This window comes from Chlamydotis macqueenii, chromosome 1 (assembly GCF_036417535.1).
Source record: "Chlamydotis macqueenii isolate bChlMac1 chromosome 1, bChlMac1.mat, whole genome shotgun sequence".
In the NCBI taxonomy this organism is placed as follows: Eukaryota; Metazoa; Chordata; class Aves; order Otidiformes; family Otididae; genus Chlamydotis; species Chlamydotis macqueenii.
Window position 1 is genome coordinate 135,132,157 of NC_141556.1, and position 9,270 is coordinate 135,141,426.

Genomic DNA, 9,270 nt, shown 5'->3' on the forward strand with positions numbered 1-9,270 from the left:
CAATATGATGTACATTTGTGTACATATTTAAGGTCCCTATGAAGTCCCAAGAGGAGCAGCTATTTAAATCACAGCAAAATAATAATGCATGGTCACAGAGTAAACTGTATTGTAATATTAACTTCATAGAATCATAGAATATCTCAAGTTGGAAGGGACCCATAAGGAACATCAAATCCAACACCCTCCTCCTTGCAGGACTACCTAAAACTAAACCATATGACTAAAAGCATTGTCCAGACACTTTTTTGAAGTAGAAATAAAGTCATTTTATTGTGCTAATAAAATATGCCCAGAATTCTTAGAATACTTTTACAATGGGTTAATTTTAAGTCTTCAAGTCCCAGAAGGAACTTAGCATGTGAACGTGAAATGTAAAATCGAGTACACTTTGAGAATAAGGTTGCTGTCTTGAACTAGATCATTGTCAGGCTGGTGGCAAACAGCAAAGTGGAGAATGACACAACGGAGAGCTGCAAGTAAAGAAATTCAAAATACCTGCAGTTTTTCTTTCCAAGGACGAACATAGCATCCTTTGCACTTCACAAGAAATGGAAAAGCACGTGTCTAGAACAGCAGTTGCAGAAGAGGTTTTCCTCCAGCGCCAGTTATTCTACCATTCATATATTTAATTGTACTACCAAGTGTATTACTAGCATTCTCTCTCATGTTATTTGCAACTAATTGTTCCTTTTGTTTTGCAAATAATTGTTCCTGTTCTTTTTTACAAATTTCTTGCAAGTTCTTCAGTCTTCTTATGCAAGGAGTGAGATAGCTTCATTGATAGTACTTCATGTGTAGGAAACAGCCCAAACACCAAACATCTGCACCAGACACCATGAGTTCAGCAGTACTGTTGCACCAGCATGATATTCATAGCATCCATTGCTATATAACTGTCTCATGCTAGAAACTACAGCCTATGTGTTTTGAATGCTAGGCTTTGATTTGTGAAGGGACTTTCTGCATTTATTTAATCATAAACTCAAGATTCCTGACAAATTATACTAACCATCTGGCTTTAAGATGCACTGATTTCCCAGAAGACTGCTAGGAAAGTAACCTAGCTACATCTCATATTTCAAAAAATGCAGAGCAGGACATCTGCCTAGCCTATTTTTTATCTGACATTGCAATCACGTACATAAGAAGTTCATGGAGCTTATAATAATAATAATAATAATGAGATTTCAATAGGCTATGGTTTGTCACTTGAATTTTGGTGTAAAACTTTGTTATAGAGCAGGAAAGTTCTCTTTCATTGAACACTTTGTTGTGCTTCTGCAAAGCTGTGTTTATCAAACTGACCCAATAATATACGACCCAAAAGTTTCAGCATTATAATTACCAAGTTGTTGGTCTAATCCTGGCTGCAGTAATGTTACAAAAAGGGTGTGAAAGCTTTGTAATAAAATTATTGATTGAACAGGCTTCTGAAGAAGTTACATGAAGAAATGCTATTTTTATTAAAAGATTACTTGAGGATTTTGCAGCTGAACCGAAGTGGACATAGATAAGACTTAGTTAACAAAATGTCTAATTCCATTAGGGACATATAAAGTGACGTATAAACCCTAAAGGTCATAGTCTGGCAACATGTTAGTGTAAATGGTAGAAAACATGATAGCATACATCAGCAAAAAGAGATTAAATCTCACCTGTACAACAGTCATTCAAAGTCTGATTGATTGTCTGCCTAGAGAAGGCTTGAGTCATTATTGTTTTAAGCTTGTTTTAAGTTGCAGTCATGAATTAGAAAAACTAAAACCTGTTTCTTTACTTCAGAAAGGAATACAGTAGTGGGTGTTGTGATTTAGCCCTAGCACCACTCAGTCTCTCCCTCCCCCTGCCCAATGGGAAGGGGGAGAGAACTAGGAAGAAGGGAAAACTCATGGATTGAGATGAAGACAGTTTCCTAGAATGGCAAAGGAAAATTACATTAATAACAATATAAGGATATTAAAATACACAAAATTAGCAAGGTACAATTTCTCACCACCCGATGTCCCAATACCAATACAGCCCGTCCCAAGCAGCGATCACAGAAACAAAACCGAGCAGCAAGCAAAGGAGCAAGAGGGAGCCAAATCAAGAGAGATCAAGATGCCCCCACCCCAGGCAACCCCCACTTATATACTGACCATGGCATTTATGGCATGGAATACTGTCTTTGGCCAGTTTGGATCAATTATTCTGGCTATATCCCTCCTAGCTTCCTGCATCTGCACGTTAGCGAGACCTGGAAAGCTGGACAGTGTCCTTGGTCTCATTAGCAACAAGTCATATCATCAGGGTGTTTATCAATATTCTTCAGATGCAAAATTCAAAACACGTAAGCTACTGAGAGGAAAATTAGCTCCATCCCTGCCAAAACCAGGACAGTGGGCCATGTCCCTCAGCACTTCAGAGTGCTTTGATGTAGGACAAGACAAGTCTCCTGGCTAAGGCTAATGGTAGTACTGTGCTAGGGGACTTTTACACAAAAGCTCAAGGTGAAAATAGAAAGCAATGTATTTAAAGGCTAGAAAATCACCAACACAGAGTAACATGCATTCCTCTATTATATTGCACTGAGATCACTGAAGGAAACAGCCTCTAGGTCAAAGAAGCCAGAAAGGTCAGACAGATCCCAACAGCAATTGAGCTTCTCTCTTTGACAAGTCTGTAAGCCTAGTCCAAAAGTTCTGTATGCACAAAAGTCATCATTGCTGAGAAGAGCAATTTAATGACACTGCTGTGACAGTGCAGCAAGAACATGGTCTGTCTGAGAAAGGGTTGGTAGGACTGGGCTCCAAGTAAGTCCCACTGGCCATGTTCCTACTGCCAACTAAAAAAAGATTGAGGAGCAATCCCTGGCACCAAAACCAAGCGTCAGTGGCTAGCTGACAGCCACCCTGCTGACACCTACATAAATTTGGTCTTAGAAAGAGCGAGCTGGAGTGACCAGAGCTAGGGTGAGAAGTAACACTCACATACGGATTTAGTGCTCAGGGTCACTCCATCTACCATTTTTATTTAAGTGTGTAGACCTAGCTATCACCATAATATTCCACAGTGCAATATCTGGCTAAGCAATATGTGCAATGTGCTTTACAGGCCTTGGAGATGGCCTTTAGACAACCAGTTCACAAGCTGTGATGTACATTACACAACATTATCCCTCTCCAAAAAGAGGAGACTTCACTTAACACTAAAGTCTGATTGAAAGCTTTTTTTCTTCTTAACTCTGATGTTCCCATTACATGGTGCTTGTGAAGTGATGACAGAAATTAATAACACTGTTCTGTGGCCACAGTCTGACTCCCAGCACACCATTTCCCCAGATCCTGTTGTATAGATAAAGGCATTTTCTTATTTATAGTTAGGCAAGTTCATCCACTTCTACAATTTCAGTTAAGAATGGTCTAAATAATTAGACCATTACTGTTCCCCTAATGATCTAATCTTTTTCAAGTGTAAACACAAGAGGGAGAAAGCAGGTCAGTCTTGGTTTCATGGATTTTTAATGACAAAACATGAAATTTCCTCTAACATAGTTTGTTCTTTCTTTTTCAGATCAATAAGAAATCAGTAAGAGCTTTACTTTTAGCAAATAGGGATTGTGTTCATTAAAACATTTTGCTGCTCCAACCTTGATCTTACCGAATACATTAAGAAGTAGGTCACTTGACAGGTCTTTTCTTTTTCTTTTTAATTGAAATGAATGAAGCTGACCCTGGCAGGTAAAACTAATTAGATCATTAAAGAAGTAGCAATATTTTTAATGATGAGATATCTTCTGTTCAACTTGGAGTTCTTTCCAAAGGAAATGAGTTTGAATCCAAGGTATACAATAAGTTTTTCCTGAAAAAAATTCTTCTATGAAGTTTGAGTAAATGCCGCAGGACTTGAAATTCACCCTGTCATGGTCATCAGCATTGCAAGAAAGCTAAATATGACTCTAGCACATCTTCTCCACTCATGTAAGTGGAGGCAAATCCACAAATGCAAGTGAAGATTGCGCCTTCTGTATTTGGGAATTAATCCTCTTGTGACTGAAGTCAATAGCCTCACATCTATGGACCAGGCAGTCTGTCAGCTCTGGTGTTCTTCAAAATGTCTTCTCAGGTCCCATGAAAAAAACTGCAACTTTAGTATGAGCTTTAGATGGAGTGAATCAACAGGTAATGCATAAAGCTGACCATCACAGTGGCAGTGGCTTGTTTCATGTTAACAGGAGGAGTCCACCAAATACCAACCCATCAGGAAAATTTATATCAGTCACCTAAATGATCATTTAGATATAGAGAAGATGTGTATGAGAATCATAAGTAGGAGGATAGATCTCAGACCTTGAAGCAATACCTGAATTTCTCTCAGAGCATGAGAGACTAGATAAAATTCAGCCATAATAAAAATTTACCTCTTTGTCCTTAGGAAAATTTCCTGAGAAATAAGTGACATTATCCTTACCCAAAAAACTTTCAAGCAGTTCTATACAAGGGCTGAAATGTATTGTGATGTTAGCTTATATCACGGCATAACTGCAATAGCTTTCTGTCCATTCTGCTGCCCTGAAGGAATCAATTCAATTTTATACATAAAATGTAAGCAATCAGCATCATTTAACACATTATTGAAAGCGAAGATATTTTCACTATTTTTTAAAGTCTGTAATTACACACTCATTTATGCAAAATTAGCTCATCTTGCAGGAAAGCAGTTATTGGTGAAATGAAAAGCATCATGCTAAGTAAACAGCTATAATAACATCGGCACAAAACCCAAACACATTTCAAAAATAAACGTTATAAAAATAAAATAAAATAAAGATAGCTTATGTCTAATTTTAGAATTATATTCCTGTTATTCGTTACAAAACAAATAGCCACAATGTAGACAAAGCAAAGAAAAACACGAAAAATAAAAGGCAGGAACATGTTCAAAGTGAGTACATTATTAAAAATAAGCCAGAAGAGAAACAGTGAAAAATCAGTAGTAACGTATTTATTGTGAAGAGGTTGCCAAATATAGGGTACATATTTATTCTGTCTTGAGTGACTGAAGAACAGCATCTATCTCAAGGAGTTATTTCTCCAGAGCAACACAATCAACATGGGATTTAACAGCAGAATTCAAGTGTCTGAATGCAGGTACCTACTGCCATAAAACCAAAGGTTGGGTGATATAAAATAGGACCCCTGAGAGTCTTTTACCTTTCTGCAGTGGCCCCTACGTGCCAGGTGGGATCTCCAAGGGCATTTCAAATGGCACCTGACACCTGTGTATGGGCAACTGAATCCAGTGCTGAAAAGTTAACATTGAACACTTTGGGTGGGCTTTGGCTTACAGTTTCTACACATGAGCTGGATGTCTAAGCTCCCATTTCAGTCCATGGAGAACTAATAAAGACAACTGAAGCCTCAAGAGTAGTTCAACTCACCCTAAAGCAGACACCTATATCTGGATAGCTGTGTATCTCCCAGACTCTGCAGACTGTATTTGCCATACAAATTAACAGATAGTGTGAAAAAAGAGAGACCGCTTGCAAGAATTTGAAACTCTCTACTGCACTGTTTTTTTATTACTTGGTATTATCGTCAAGTTTGTTTGGGAAAGCAAGATCTGGGGAACTGTATCTTTAGAAAGCTTTGACCTAGCCCAGCTGGAAACACGTGCAGTATCCAGAGGCTCATTAGTTCTCATCAGAACAACACATCATGCTACAAAAGGACATAAATGTCCAGCTGAATCACACCCCAAAGCTTTCTCTGGAGAAATGCGATTGATGCTAGCATGGAGCCAAGACAGCTAATCCAAAGCCCATGAAAGTACATCTGTGTTAGTGCTCCAAAAGAGGAGAAAGAGAAATAAATCTCTAAATACTATACTTACAATATCAGGCAAAGTTATGGCTCCCTATAAATATTTAATGAAAACCATCAATAATAAATGCCTCTTCATTTCTACTCGCATCTGAATCTGTAAGGTTTTATTTCGGAAAATTAAATCTACCTACTCCACGAAGGTGGATTGCTCCCTGGCGAGTGAATGAACTTGGCAGGCACTGGTCATGGGGCCACGCTGGGGCTGGGAAAGCTCTCTGATGTGTGAATCCTCTTACGTCTACAGGAAAGAAGAGCCTAAAATGTCAGAAGGCATATCAAAAAGCAACTCTTAAGTCTTTCCTGGGGAACAAGCATGAATTCCCTCTGAAGTCAGAGCTGTGTGTATATTTGACTATCCAGAGGTTGAATGTGGCCCAAGACTCTTCATGAATTTTAACCAATGGTTGTAAAAGACCTTATGTTTCAGAGCATAAAACCCAGCTCCTTAGACTTCTTCAAACCAGAGGCAGCTGCTACGCATTTAACCTGAAGGCTGGTCCTCAGAAATACAGCCATTTGTTTTCATATCGCGCTTCCTCTCCAGTTGCAATTTTGAAATTCCGCCTTACTTGCCTACCACTTTCGGTGATATCCTGGACATGCAAGTGTTTCAACATCTCTCTCAGGCTCCAAAGTGCAGGCTTAGGCAATTCTAGGATTTGAATTCTGAATATGTGAGGCTAATGTGATGCTCTTTATTCAGAAACATTATCTGGTTTCAAAATGACTCAGAGTGCATTAAGCAGTTGCATTTCAGAGTCACAATTTTAAATACAAATTAGTATTTAGACTACAATATTGCCTATTATATGTATTAATAACTAACATTTATTTATGGAAGCAATAGAAGACAAAACAAGGTAAAAGGCCCTTTATTCCAACACAAGGTAGTCATCTTTCTATTCTTCAGAACGGATTTTTGTTTTGCTGTATTTTGCTATTTAAGGAATAGTGGAAAACTAATTTCTCAGTCTACGCCAACAGGAAATTATCACGTTATACATTCCAGTTTATGAGGTACCTCAAGCTTGTTTCTTTTTTATGCTAGTGACAGGCGCCGTAAGAAGCCTGTGAAAACTCTGGAAATAATAATGAGAGCTCTGTGACTGCCTTTGTGCTGGAAGAGCCCTACCTGCTCCCCTCCCCTCCTTCCCCAAGAACACTTGTGTAACAACCTGCAATGAACCATTCTCCACTTCTTCCTTTCAACGTGCAGTTACTTAAAGATCTCTCTGATATGTAACATTATTAAAGATATTGCCTGAAAGCATGTCCCTCATTAATCACCAATAGTTCTGATATGCACAAAGAAAAAAAGTACATCCGAAGACCTTTGTCACAGCTAGAACTGCTGCTTTCTCTGATAGGCCCAAGTATCCTTAATCTAACTAGGGAAGCAGCAAAAAAAACAAGTAATTGCTTCTGAATCACTCCTTTTCACATGAACAGCTAATTTGGTTCTGGCATACAGATGGTAAAAGACAAAGTTTGTATTCAGTGGTATAAAAAAGAAACTCTCTTTGATCATATTTCAGTCTGCTGCAATATTGATCTTACAGATATTGGGCATGAAGATGCTAATATGAATTACTGAACATACCTTTTCTGTTCCTTTGTATCAGTGTGTGTTGTGCTGCAGAGCTGCAAAATCCTTTCATTTGTCAGCTGTGCTAGATATATAATCTCTTAGATGTGCTCATTCATTTTTCATCCTTACCAGTAACTTACGCTTTTACAGTCCACAAAAGGTACAGCGTGGTAGGTAGGACTGAACAGCCTACGCAGAATGTGAACATACATTAAATAAGCTGTCCCAGGCACTGTGAATGCAGCCCATCACCACTCTACTCAAGAGGATTTTGATATGCAAAGGCTGATGCATATTTTAATCTTAAATGTATGTGTGCTGCTTTTGGCTGGGATAGAATTAATTTTCTTCATAGCAGCAAGTATGGGGTTATGTTTTGGATTTATGCTGAAAACAGCCTTGGTAACACAGGGATGTTTTAGTTCCTGCTGAGCAGTGCTCACACAGAGTCAAGGCCTTTTCTGCTTCTCACACTGCCCCAACAGCGAGTAGGCTGGAGGTGCACAAGAAGTTGGGAAGGGACGCAGTTGGGACATGTGACCCTAACTGACCAAAGGGATATCCCATACCATATGATGTTGTGCTCAGCAATAAAAGTTGGAGGAAGAAGGAAGCAGGGGACATTCAGAGTTATGACGTTTGTCTTCCCAAGTAACCGCTACACATGATGGAGCCCTGCTTTCCTGGAGACAGCTGAACACCTGCCAGCCGATGGCAAGTGGTGAATTAATTCTTTGTTTTGCTTTGCTTGCATGTGCAGCTTTTGCTTTGTCTGTTAAACGGTCTTTATCTCAACCCACGAGTTTTCTCATGCTTACCCTTCTGATTCTCTCCCCCATCCCACCGAGGAGGAGTGAGCCAGCGGCTGTGTGGGGCTTAGTTGCTGGCTGGAGTTAGATCATGACAGTATGTTTCAGTTACTGCAGATTCAGGCTGAAAGTCTGATTCTGATCTAGGGCTACAGTTAGGTGGTATAGATAATCACCAACTTCAGAAGAAGTTGAAGCCACCGACTTTATCACAAATGCTAATCCAGGCAAAATGACACCATTGAATATAATGTTCCTTACATTAAAAAAGGCACTTCAACCTTTGCTAGAGAGTTTACTGGAAATTCTTCAGTCTTGATCCTGAAAACATTAGGAGACCTCCCCAGGCAAACTGACCTTCAGAAACTAGGTTTGGCACAGCTGCCATGGCAAAACAAACAATAAAGCAAAGCACGAGAATGACTGGTTTTCAGTTTTGTCTCAAGTTGTGCCTTGAAACACCTGGTAGGATTTCTGGATCTGCCACTCCCAGTAAAGAACAGTTAAAACAGGGGAAGTAGAGCTTGGTAGGTTCCAGCACTTTTTCCATATCTGTTGCTGCAGCAGACTGGGACATTGCCTCACAGTCTTAGCATCTCCTCCTGTTCTCAGAAAAAAAATGATCCATGCCCATCAGAGACCCAGCTTCCCCAGTTCTTCCTGAGAGCCACGGTTCATACAGTGCCCCAGTACTCGGGCATTTGTATACAAGCAGGCATCATTGAACCTTTGCTGTCTTCAGGGTCAAATGCATACACATGAAGTTGTATTTCAACACTTCTTTCAGAGATACAGCATCAGTTCATCAGCTAACTGAATGGCACTTGCAGTCTCGGACTGCAATAAATGTAGATTGCTTTTATATACAGACAGCCTGAGCCCAAAGACCTTTAGAGTCCTGGCACCACTGGCACTGGAGATTTTCTTAATAGGAGAGCAGAGCCTAGAGGGATAAAAATAAGTAGCTTTTGATTCTGAGAGATTTAATAGAATCCGACATGTCTGC